The 13,595-nt window shown below is 42.6% G+C and overlaps 1 protein-coding gene across 3 annotated transcripts in view; it reads left to right on the top strand.

Moving 5' to 3' along the window:
• OTUD7A (OTU deubiquitinase 7A) overlaps positions 1–13,595 on the top strand; it is a 408,641-nt gene that overhangs the window by 213,069 nt on the left and 181,977 nt on the right. The window contains exon 1 of one of the 3 annotated variants that reach the window (XM_073618878.1): positions 7,798–7,886. The exons of the other annotated variants lie outside the window; for them this stretch is intronic. The gene's annotated coding sequence lies outside the window, so the exon portion shown is untranslated. Of the gene's footprint in view, positions 1–7,797; positions 7,887–13,595 lie in introns of those variants that run through there. 3 annotated transcript variants of the gene reach the window in all.

The following is a 13,595-nucleotide window of genomic DNA, read 5'->3' as shown; positions in this document are numbered from 1 at the left end:
CCATCAAAAGTCCTTCGAAAGTCCGCCGGACCAGTCCGGTCGAAAAGTCCGCCCGTGTGTACGCGGCCTTATATTCATTTTGGCAACAAAAGTCATAGTAGGGCTTATTTTCATGGTAGGTCTTTCCATGTAATGTGATGTCTTCTCTCCCCTTCCCAATCCCTGCCTGTCAGGAATCCCCAGTGAGAACCGAGTTAAAATGGTCGTAAAATCCTATAATATTACAGTAGTATATAATGTACAACGTGTGTGTTTCGAAAGAGAGGGGGGTTTCCCCTAGGTGGACTTTAACCACTTACGGACCGCCCGCCGCAGTTTTACGTCAGCTGTTTGAAGGAGGATATCTCTGTTGTGGCAGCAGCTAGCTGCCATAATCCTGGTATCGTCTTCTTCAGCGGGCGGTCCGCGACAAGATAAAAGTGGTCTCAGCGGCGGATTCGCCGCAAGATTACTTTTATCAGTCGTGGGAGAGGCCACCCCCCCCCCCCCCCCCCCGCCACAATACGGTGCCCTCCGCTGCTTACCGGAGCCGTTGGCAGCGGCGGAGGCGATCGCGTCCTGTCTCCTGTCAGGTATGGAAACGAGTGAGGGGAAGATGGCCCCCACCCGTCTCCATACAATTGCTGGGCGGAAGCGACGTCAAAACGTCACTTCCATCCATGGCTCTTAAAGGGCCATTTTTTTTAATGATTTTTTTAAATGATAATTTTTTATATATTTATTTTTTTGCATTTTAGTGTCTTTTTGACCCCAGATCTCACATTTAAGAGGTCCTGTCATGCTTTTTTCTTTTACAAGGGATGTTTACATTCCTTGTAAAAAGAATAAAAGTGCCATTTAAAAAAAAAAAAAACTGTAAAAATAAAAAATAAAAGGTAAAATAAATATGAATATTTAAAATGCGCCCCGTCCCGATGAGTGTGCAAAAGCGAACGCAGTGGCAACGTCATCCCACAAGCATCTTGTCGTTTCTATGGATCCTGAGCCCGCACTGCTCAAGTGCTGTGTTTGTGAGTAACGTTTTAATGTTTTTATGAGGAGATAAACCGTTTTGATATACACAGAGCACTAGATTTTGCCTTTTCTGTTCCTATGTGCACCGGACCCCATTGAGGGAATCTGTACTGGCTGGTATCCATCTAATCAGCCGGAGGCAGCACGGATGGAATAGGAGCTCCATGACCAGCTGATTCGTTTATATCCCTGAGAGGGAACCTGCTTTTTCTGACCTTCTGGTGAAACAGGGGTCGGAACGTGAGGTGAGCGGCTAGGATATTGAGGTGGAGGAGAGCACTTGCATTTTCAACGTTTATACACTGGTGGTGTGTTGTGCGTTTTTGGTGCAGAAGACTCTGAGGATTATTTTTGTGCATTTGGACTCTTATTTTTATTCAATTATATTTTTTGAGTGTGTGGACTTTATCTTTATTGTGTATTGTTCATTAATCCCGTATAGAGAACATGTATATTTCATTACTGTGTATTGTTCACTATTGAATATTTGATTGTGCACTCAGTATCTTGCTTTATTGCAAGTTAATTATCTATTCTCTTTAAGGATTTATTGGTAGTTATTTAGGAAGCACAACATTGTTTTGTTATGAATATATTAATATATACATTAGTTCATATGAATATTACCACAAATAACTTGGTATGGTGTACCTCGGTATGGTCAATGCAACCAGTCAGGGCAGGAAAGCCGCAAAAGATTGGCAGAGGTTACAGCAGCTGCAGAATATATAATAATGGTCTGTCAATCAAAAATGTCTAATAAGTGATTTTTATATTAGAAGTTTATATATATATATATATATATATATATATATATATATATATATATATATATATATATATATATATATATATATATATATATATATATATATGATATATATACTAATGATGGTATAGGTATAGATGAGTGATATTTTTAATATCATACTTTAGTGACCATAATATATATATATATATTGCAATGGCAATTATGTGTGTGTTTTTGTAATATAAATGTGCCAAATACCTTCGGTACTTCCGTGACCCGCCGGAGCTCTCTTCCCACTGCAGAGGGGGGCCATACTGAAGGTATTTAGCACAATTATATTACAGAAACACACACATTGTACATTATATACTACTGAAATTAGGGGTGCAACGGATCGTCACCGATCCGTGATCCGAACGGGCCAGGCTGTTCGGATCGGCACACCCGCGATCTGCGGAGCGCTCCGCGGCCTGGGGTTTTAGGAAAGGCCGTGGCTTCGGCCTAGCTCTGGAGCCGCGGCCATCTTGGTACACCCGGCGGCGCTCAGCTGCGTGCTGACCTCATCACCCCGCCCTCAACTCGTGGGTCCGGCGGCTGGCTTGGCGGCGCCGGCTTCTCTTAACACTGCCAGACTAACAGCACTGTAATGTATACAGTGCGGGGGGACATGTGGCTGTATTACAGTGGAGGGGGGGGGGGGGCGTGTGGCTGTATTACAGGGGGGGGGGGTGTGGCTGTATTACAGTGGAGGGGGGGCGTGTGGCTGTATTACAATGGGGGGGGGGACGTGTGGCTGTATTACAATGGGGGGACATGTGGATGTATTACAGTGGGGGGGGACATGTGGATGTATTACAGTGGGGGGGGGGAACATGTGGATGTATTACAGTGGGGGGGGGACATGTGGATGTATTACAGTGGGGGGGACATGTGGATGTATTACAGTGGGGGGGACATGTGGATGTATTACAGTGGGGGGGACATGTGGATGTATTACAGTGGGGGGGACATGTGGATGTATTACAGTGGGGGGGGACATGTGGATGTATTACAGTGGGGGGGGACATGTGGATGTATTACAGTGGGGGGACATGTGGATGTATTACAGTGGGGGGGGGGACATGTGGATGTATTACAGTGGGGGGGACATGTGGATGTATTACAGTGGGGGGGGACATGTGGATGTATTACAGTGGGAGGGACATGTGGATGTATTACAGTGGGGGGACATGTGGATGTATTACAGTGGGGGGGGGGACATGTGGATGTATTACAGTGGGGGGACGTGTGGATGTGTTACAGTGGGGGGACATGTGGATGTATTACAGTGGGGGGGACATGTGGATGTATTACAGTGGAGGGACATGTGGATGTATTACAGTGGGGGGGGGGACATGTGGATGTATTACAGTGGGGGAGATGTGGATATATTTTTTTTTTTGTTGATCCGAAAATGATCCGATCCGTGACTCTGATCCGAGGAACGATCCGAACCGTGAGTTTTTTGATCCGTTGCACCCCTAACTGAAATAGAGTGGATTATTGGATTTTACAAGCATTTTAAACTAGGGCTTATTTTCGGGGTAGGGCTTATATTGCAGCTCTCCTGGAAAATAACGCTAGGCCTTATTTTCAGGGTAGGTCTTATTTTCAGGGTAGGTCTTATTTTCGGGGGAAACACAGTATAAGCACTTCATTTCCAGCGACATAAAAGTTTGCTTCTGGATTTGAGGAGTGATATCTCAGTCATTGCTGCAGCTGCACCGATGAATGAGATATAATTTTTTAGTGCCGGCGATTCTCTTCATGGTAAAAGTAATCCTAGTGGTTATGGAACCGCTGCATTACCTTTACAGGTGGTGGAATGGGGTCCCACACACCGCTGCTGCCGCTGCATTTACCGGACACTCCCATGCAATCGTGGAGCGCAACAAGGATGCGTCTGGCGGCATCTGGTTCCTGGGACATGGTGGGAGGAACTGATGTTGTCATAAGAGGATTGTCATTTCTGCCTTCGGTCTCATGTAAATAGGCCATTACTGGCTTGTATAAGTGTCAGATCAAACCGATCTTGGTTTGAACTAATAGATCTAATAGACGCCAGATCTCTCCATAAAGAAAACCTGTCATCACAAGGGATAGTGTTCATTCTTTGTGATAGCAATAAAGTTGATCAAAAATAAATAAAGGTACAATTTTAATTTTTAAATAAAATAAATAATACAAAAAAATTTAACAACTTCAGCCCCAGACCATTTGGCTGGCAAAAGACCAGAGCACTTTTTGCGATTCGACACTGCACCGCTTTAACTGACAACTGCGCGGTCGTGCGACGTGGCTCCCAAACAAAATTGATGTCCTTTTTTCCCCACAAATAGAGCTTTCTTATGATGGTATTTGATCACCTCAGTGGTTTTTATTTTTGGCATTATAAACAAAAAAATAGCGACAATTTTGAAAAAAAAACACATTATTTTTTACTTTTTGCTATAATAAATATCCCCAAAAAATATATATTAAAAAAAAAAAAACATTTTTTTCCTCAGTTAAGGCCGATACGTATTCTTCTACATATTTTTGGTAAAAAAAATTGCAATCAGCGTTTATTGATTGGTTTGCGCAAAAGTTATAGCGTCTACAAAATAGGGGATAGTTTTATGGCATTTTTATTAATAATTTTTTTTTTTACTAGTAATGGCGGCGATCAGTGATTTTTATTTTTGGCGCTATTTTGGGACCATTCACATTTATACAACGATCAGTGCGATTAAAAATGCATTGATTACACTGTAAACGTGACTGGCAGTGAAGGGGTTAGCCACTAGGGGGCGCTGTAGGGGTTAAGTGTGTCCTAGGGAGTGATTCTAACTGTGGGGGGGATGGGCTATGTGTGACACGACACTGACCACCGCTCCCGATTACAGGAAGCTGTGATCAGTGTCAGTGTCACTAGGCAGCATTTCCCCGTTCTTCCTCTCCGTGAGACAATCGCGGGTATTCCCACGGACATACATTCTCCAGGACCCGCGATCACACTCACGGAGCTCGCAGGGGGCGCGCGCCTGCAAGCCGCTTCTTAAAGGGCAACGTACAGGTACGTGAGCCCGGCGGCAAGCGGTTAAGCATCCCCATTCCCCCATGCTCATGCACAAATGCGACACACGGTATATGTAAACAGCGATCGCACCACACACATGAGGTATTGCAACAAACGTCTGAGTGGGAGCAAAAATTCTAGCACCAGACCTCCTGTGTAACTCCACACTGGTCACTTGTAAAGACTTTTAAACTGTTGCATATGGAGATTTTTAGGTACTGTAGTCTGGTACCTTTCCACAGGCATACGCAAGTCTAAAGTGTGACATGTTTGGTATCTATTTACTCGGCGTAACATCATCCTTTATATTTTACCCAAAAATTGTGTATTATTTTGTGTTATTGTACATTAAAATTCATTAAAGTGTATTTTTTCCAAAAAATGTACATTTGAAAAATGACATATGTATATCGTTTGACATAAAAATATGCAACACCTGCTATTTTATTCTCTAGGGCCTGTTTAAAATATATACAGTGGGGATGGAAAGTATTCAGACCCCCTTAAATTTCTCACTCTTTGGTTATATTGCAGCCATTTGCTAAAATCATTTAAGTTAATTTTTTTCCTCATTAATGTACACACAGCACCCCATATTGCCAGTAAAAAACAGAATTGTTGACATTTTTGCTGATTTATTAAAAAAGAAAAACTGAAATATCACATGGTCCTAAGTATTCAGACCCTTTGCTGTGACACTCATATATTTAACTCAGGTGCTGTCCATTTCTTCTGATCATCCTTGAGATGGTTCTACACCTTCATTTGAGTCCAGCTGTGTTTGATTATACTGATTGGACTTGATTAGGAAAGCCACACACCTGTCTATATAAGACCTTACAGCTCACAGTGCATGTCAGAGAAAATGAGAATCATGAGGTCAAAGGAACTGCCTGAAGAGCTCAGAGACAGAATTGTGGCAAGGCACAGATCTGGCCAAGGTTACAAAAAAAATTCTGCTGCACTTATGGTTCCTAAGAGCACAGTGGCCTCCATAATTCTTAAATGGAAGACGTTTGGGATGACCAGAACCCTTCCTAGAGTTGGCCGTCCGGCCAAACTGAGCTATCGGGGGAGAAGAGCCTTGGTGAGAGAGGTAAAGAACAACCCAAAGATTACTGTGGCTGAGCTCCAGCGATGCAGTTGGGAGATGGGAGAAAGTTGTAGAAAGTCAACCATCACTGTAGCCCTCCACCAGTCGGGGCTTTATGGCAGAGTGGCCTGACGGAAGCCTCTCCTCAGTGCAAGACACATGAAAGCCCGCATGTAGTTTGCTAAAAAAACACCCGAAGGACTCCAAGATGGTGAGAAATACGATTCTCTGGTCTGATGAGACCAAGATAGAACTTTTTGGCCTTAATTCTACCCAGTATGTGTGGAGAAAACCAGGCACTGCTCATCACCTGTCCAATACAGTCCCAACAGTGAAGCATGGTGGTGGTAGCATCATGCTACGGGGGTGTTTTTCAGCTGCAGGGACAGGACGACTGGTTGCAATCGAGGGAAAGATGAATGTGACCAAGTACAGGGATATCCTGGACGAAAACCTTCTCCAGAGTGCTCAGGACCTCAGACTGGGCCGAAGGTTTACCTTCCAACAAGACAATGACCCTAAGCACACAGCTAAAATAACGAAGGAGTGGCTTCACAACAACTCCATGACTATTCTTGAATGGCCCAGCCAGAGCCCTGACTTAAAGCAAATTGAGCATCTCTGGAGAGACCTAAAAATGGCTGTCCACCAACGTTTACCATCCAACCTGACAGAACTGGAGAGGATCTGCAAGGAGGAATGGCAGAGGATCCCCAAATCCAGGTGTGAAAAACTTGTTGCATCTTTCTCAAAAAGACTCATGGCTGTATTAGATCAAAAGGGTGCTTCTACTAAATACTGAGCAAACGAACTGAATACTTAGGACCATGTGATATTTCATTTTTTTTAATAATGTCAACAATTCTGTGTTTTTCTGTCAATATGGGGTGCTGTGTGTACATTAATGAGGGAAAAAAATGAACTTAAATGATTTTAGCAAATGGCTGCAATATAACAAAGAGTGAAAAATTTAAGGGTGTCTGAATACTTTTCGTCCCCACTGTATATAATGTTTGGGGGTTCTAAGTAGTTTTCTGCATGTAGGAGAGGGATGTCAGAATGGGCTCAGACTGGAAGTGGCCTAAAGTGACCCTGAATCATATTATAGCATTTCAATGCTTCATTCTTTCTATCAATAAGTACAGCAGAAGCTATGGCTTCTTCTTTTCGTTCATTTGCAGGATTCATGCAGTTTATTGTGTAGGAATATATTTTGTTAGGTTTTTTATTCTTTGAATGGTGTACAACTGTTGGGGGGGGGTCATAGTCATATAAAGTTCCTGCCTCTGCTTTTGGCTGGTATTTACCCTCCGGTGCCCTTGACTGTTGTACCTACTTGCTGAATTCAGTGAATGTAGCTTGAACAGCTTTTTAGATATGAATTGTTGATGTTCTCACCTGAATGCTGGATACAACAATAGATCATGCTGCTTCCAAGGTCTATCCAGCATTTAATATTGTGTTTTTCATTGATAGCAATGATCTGTGTGCTGACAGCCATTCACCCTGTCTCTACTATGAACCAAGGCCTGTAACTAATACATCTAAATAAAACCGTTCTCCCAATTAGAACACATTGAGACGGAACTTGTTCGACAATGCTAACACCGAATGTCAAATTACTCAAATAATTGCAAATCCTTTGTGTCCACCCCTTCCTGTAAGCACTGCATTCACCGCAAGTATGGACAACACTTTCTCAGTAATTAAACCCCCTTCAGATACAATGAAGCTTGACTGCTAATACATTAAGTCGAACTGTCGAGAATCACAATTTCCGAGTAATGCTGAAAAACAAGTGTGTATTTGCATATGAGCCGCTATATCTGAGCTCCCTTCAGCTTTTCTGTTAGTCGCCAATGAGTCATTGTCACACAGAGCAGCATTTGTTGCTCTTCTGAGCTGAAGCAGCATGGTACAGGCAGCCCACGGTAAGCACTAACCATTGGCACACTGTGTATTTTCCCTTCTAATAGAGATCGCCTATTCAGCAAAGGAAACCAGACTTCCCAAGACTCCTTTCAGATCATTTCATGTTAAAATGTCCTTTTTTTTTTTTTTTTTTTTTTTTCAAAGACACACTTAGCAGCTTCTTGGCAGCCAGCCTTGATTTGCTTTTCCATTGATAAACTACTCTGTTTGGATTGTACTTGCTTATTTTATTTGTATGGTATGTTTTTTGTGTTTAGTCTTTTTTGCTTTGCTCCAGCCTTGGCTTTAGTTATTGATATACATAGAAATTGAACTGGTATTTCCCATGGAACCTAGAAATGTTGTGCTTTTAAATATGTGTAATTCTGAGTTTTGGTAAAAAAATAATGTTTTTGGGATACAGCACGTTACATATTAGGTATACATTATAGAATATAATCTGAGTGACTCTATAGTATCCTGCACCTCATCCCGCTTAATGAAATTGTAAATATAGAGGAATGAGGTTATAACGGTGCTACTGACAAATGGTTCATAACAAGTAAGGTAAAAAATATATATTTTCTTTTATTAATACAGAAAATAAATGAAGATATCAAAATAGTTAAAGTCAAGGATAGAGCATATACATAATATAGGAAAGAAAGGGAAAAGGTGGTCACAGATGAAAGTTGAATCCCAACATGTTTCGCCAATGATGGCTTCCTCAGGGGATAGTGTGAGACCACCACAAAGATCCAGCTCTTACAGGAAAAGCAAAAAGAATATATAGGCACCCCCCCCCCCCAAATCTTCCATCTCCTGGCTCTGGACTGATTGAGATATGTGCTGCACATCTCCCTAAGGTCAAGACAAAGTTTGTTTTTGTGTCCTTATGTGTCATTATTCATATATATTCTTTTTGCTTTTCATGTTAGAGCTGGATCAAGCACAATGTAACTGTTTGAAACACGTTAACCTCTGTACCAGCTATTGTGTATTGTGTAACAAGAGGAGTCCCACCCATTGAAGTCAATCATTGTGTCCCCTCCCAGCCATTGGGTTCTGTCTTCTGGAACTGTTACGGGTAAGAGTAGCAGCTCCTAATCAGGAAATTCTCGCTATTCGCCTTTCATCTTCCGCCATTCATAGAACTCGGTTTGCTACACTCCCATGATGCATTGAGTTCTGTGAATGGAGGAGTTGAATGACAGCATCTCCACCCCCCCCATTCACAGAGTTTGATGCACCATGGGAATGAAGTAAGCCGAGTTCTATGAATGGTGGAAGATGCAGGAGGGGGCAGGCAGCAAGCGCAACCCTCCTGATTATGAGCCGCTGCTGGTAACCTTCACAGCTCCAGAAGACATTTGCTCGGGGCAACATGAGGAGGCTGTGAAGGGGACACAGCATAGGGGATTTTGAGTAGATGCAGATGTCTGCAGGTAATAGGATACACAACATTACACATAACTAATGTGTATGGTGCTAAATAAAAGGAGAAAACAGGGCGCCAGGTCAGTGTGAATAAAACCAACAACACTTTATTCCAATATCCACTTACATCTAAAAAAGCTGCAAACTGCATGTAGAGGTGCTGTGGTATAATGCGTGGTAATCCAAGATGGTAGACTGGAGGGCTGCTAGGAATGTCCGGACCCGCTGGAGATGACAACTGGGGCTAACGGGATAAGCAAACTCCAAGACTCCCACCGCAGAGTGACCTGAAGTAAACGGCCAGATGGCGAGACAGCCGCTCACACAAGCCCAGACCCACTGCATAAGAGTGCAGGAGAGCGGCGACATTGTCACAGGTTCTCACGCATCAGAATGAGCTGCAACAAGATAGGGCACAAAAGCTGGGGAGGGGGCGGGCCGCAACGTGTTTCGGAGGCCCTGTCTCCTTCATCAGGCTGAAGAAGGCGCCCTGTTTTTTTCTTTTATTTCTGTTCAAGGGAATACCATACCTCACCCTAATGAGCTGCCATCTTGTGTGATTTCTGTCCAGTCACCACCTGCCGTTTTTTCCCATTGGCCTTGTCATCCTGTGGTTTCACCTATTGATGGACTACATGGACTTGATTCACTATTGCCTCACATTGATAGACGACTGGATGACCACTAACTCCCTCAAACTCAACGGATCCAAAACAGAGCTTCTTCTCCACAACGCAAACCGAAATACAAAAACTAAGACCCCATGGACACCACCCACCATCCTTGGACAGACCATCTCCCCAAGCACCAAAGCCAAAAGTCTGGGAGTCATCTTTGACTCAGAGATGTCAATGGATGCACAAATAGGATCAGTGGTCAGGGGATCTCACTATCTTCTCTGCCTGCTATGTAGACTCATCCCCTTCATTCCAGAAGAGGACAAAGCAGCAGTAGTTGGAACAATCATCAATTCCCGACTCGACTACGCAAACTCCCTCTACATAGGACTACCTAAATACCAGATTGCACGCTTACAAGTAATCCAAAACACGGCAGCAAGACTGGTAACGGGAAAAAAACCCCTGGGAATTCATCTTCTCTTCCCTGAGGTCCCTACATTGGCTAACCGTAAAGGATTGGATCACATTCAAGACCCTCTGCCTCACCCACAAATGCACACAAGGAAACGCTCCTCAATACCTATGCGAGAAAATAAAACACTACACACCTAATCGCAGTCTTCGATCAACTAACCAAAACGTCCTCCTCATCCCCAAGTCCCGCTTCAAATCAAAAGGGAGAACGAAGTTTCGCAGTCCAAGGACCACGACTATGGAACGCTCTTCCATTAACATCCGCATGAAAGAAAACCATCGGGTCTTCAGAAAAACAAAATCAAGACCCACCTCTTCTAGAAACAGGCCAACTAAAGACAGATCAAGCACCTTGAGGCGATTCAGTTCGCATGGTACGCTATACAAATCATTCATTCATTCACTATTATAAATTTATTTTATGTTCTCATCAGTCTGCATATTTTTTATTTCTATCTTATTACATATAGCTCTCATCCAATGTCAGTGAGCGATTTGAACCCAGAAAGGGCTAATAGAGGAACACTCCCAAAAGATATAAAAGTGGGTGCCAGTAGCTTCATTACATCTCCAACATTGTCTAGAGGCTGCTAGGCAATCCCCACAAATGTCCAGATGGGACCTGATGACCAAAGCAAGGGGTTCCAAACTTAGAATAAAAAGCAAGGGCAACCCTGTCTGGTGCCCTTACTCAGGGGGAACGTCTGCAACAGATGAGAAGACAGCCACCCTTGGGAAGAAGGTTTTGAATATAGACCCTTTAAAGCCTGAATGAAAGGACCCGAGAACCCATATCTGGAAAGGACTGCAAACATAAATGGCCAGCTTAAACGATCAAAGGCTTTTTGTGCATCCAAGCTTAAAACAATGGCAGGGCGTTTCATCTTAGGAGATCTATCAAGTCTATTGTACGTCTTGTGTTATCCCCTGCATGTCTTGTTGGAACAAAGCCTACCTGATCTCTATGTATTAATGATGGCAACAATACTGAAAGTCTGTTGGCTAGAATTTTTGTAAATATTTTATAATCTGAATTTAATAATGCGATCGGTTGATAGTTATCTGGTAGTGAAGGGTTCTTACCCGGTTTTTGAATAACAGTTATAAATGCGTGCAAAAATTGTGAGTGTGGGAGGGTACCTTTCAGTAAGGAAGAGAATAGGGTCAATAGATACGGACTTAATGTTGGGAGAAAAATTTTGCAGTAGATATAAGGGAGCCCATCAGGACCTGGGGATTTATGGGACAGTAAACATTTAATCACTTCTGCCATTTCCTTGGCAGTGATAGGCGAGTTAATTGTAGATCGTTGTTCGGGGGATATCTCAGGTAGTTGTAGAGACGCCATAAAGTCATCAAACTTTGCCTGTGTAAAATTGGAATGAGATTCGGAGCTCATACAGTTATAGAGTACCTTTAGAAGTCACCAAACACCTTAGATATACCACGGGGCAATAGGTGGGGCTGCCATCTGGCTGTATTAAATGATCAGTTATAGATAAGAATGGACGTGGTTTAAATCTATTAACCAGCATCCTATGTGGTTTGTTGGCATACTCGTAAAATTTTTGTCTAGACTACAATAACGATTTAGATATCTTGCTCATGTCGAATGATTTAATACGGTTATGAACCGAAACAGCCCGTAAGTGGTCCACCGTGGGGGAGTGAAGTAGGTGCATCTCCGCAGACCATAGCTGAGTAAGGAGCTCAGCTTTCAGCTTGGTGGACACTCGTTTTAAGCGAGAGCCCTCAGATATGTACTCTCCTCTGAAAAAGGCCTTATGGGCTTCCCACAAGGTGGAAATCTCCAACACTGAACCTTCATTTAAATTGAAAAAATTCAGACAATTTTTGTTGCAGTTGAGTTTGGATTTCGGGGTTCATAGCAGGGATTCATTGAGACGCCAATGACATGTTTTGGGCTTTGGAGCAGCTAGAGCAATATCCAGATTAATAGGTGCATGATCCGACCAAGTGAAAGGATTTATCTCTGATGAGACTACATAAGGTAACAGAGGTGTGGTTACAAAGAAATGATCCAGTCTAGAATATAGTTTATGAGGAGGAGAGTAAAATGTGTATTGTTTGTGGGTAGGGTGTTTCACTCTTCACATATCATAAAGATTATTAAATCTAATCAATTTACGAAAGGAAGTGGATAGTTTTTGAGCTTGGATCGGTGGAGTGTTTTAGAACAGGGCAAACCTATCCTTGGTGGTGGACATGCACACATTAAAATCTCCTCCTATGACCATGAAAGGTTGTGAGAAAGATTGTAGCTTCTCAAAAACCCTTGTGAGAAAACCATCTGTCCCGTATTAGGGGCATAAATATTAGCCAAAGTAAATGATGTATTCAGGTGAGTACAACTCAGGAGAACAAACCAACCGTGGGGGTCTAGATAGGAAGAAAGAACACGTATTGAGCTGGAACGTTTAATTAAAATCACAACTCCAGCTTTCCCAGAGGGGTCGAACGCCACAAAGGCAGTAGGGAAATGCTTGGAGGCAAACTTGAAAGAACCCCCAGGTCGGAAATGAGGCTCCTGAACCATGATCACATCCACTCTGGAAGACTTGAATTCCTTCAAGACTGTCCATCTTTTTTGAATAGAATTCAAGCCCTTCACATTGCAAGAAAAGACTTTAAGAGCCATGCTATATCATAGAGGCATGTAGCTAATGTAGTACAAATAATAGTCAGACAAACACTGATCCATGGTGCAAAAAACGTGAAATACAGTAAGGCAAGCATGTTGAAATGGTGCATAAAAGCATAACTAAAAAACAGAAGAAGGTAAAAAAAAAAAAAAAAAAACATGAAAAGAAAAGGTAAAAAAAACACCAAAAAATAGAAAAAATGATAAATTTTTTTTTTTGAGGCCTGAAGGAAAAAACATCTTCAGGAATCCAAGGCAAAAGCGGTGCATGGCTACCTGCAAGATCCAGTGGTGAGGTCCAGTCTCCTCTTAGAAGCATATAACAAACTTCAAGCATGGTGAACTCCATACCCAAGAGGGTTAAGACAGTGCTAGAAAATAATGGTGGCCACACTCTCTATCCAATCTAACAGAGCTTGAGCTATTTTGCAAAGAAGAATGGGCAAAAATGTCACTCTAGAAATGTGGTAGAGGCATCCCCAAAAAGAATTGCAGCTGTAATTGCAGCTAAAGGTGGTTCTACAAAGTATTGACTG

The sequence above is a fragment of the Aquarana catesbeiana genome, linkage group LG03 (assembly GCF_042186555.1).
Source record: "Aquarana catesbeiana isolate 2022-GZ linkage group LG03, ASM4218655v1, whole genome shotgun sequence".
In the NCBI taxonomy this organism is placed as follows: domain Eukaryota; kingdom Metazoa; phylum Chordata; class Amphibia; order Anura; family Ranidae; genus Aquarana; species Aquarana catesbeiana.
This window is presented reverse-complemented; position numbering and strand designations above follow the sequence as displayed.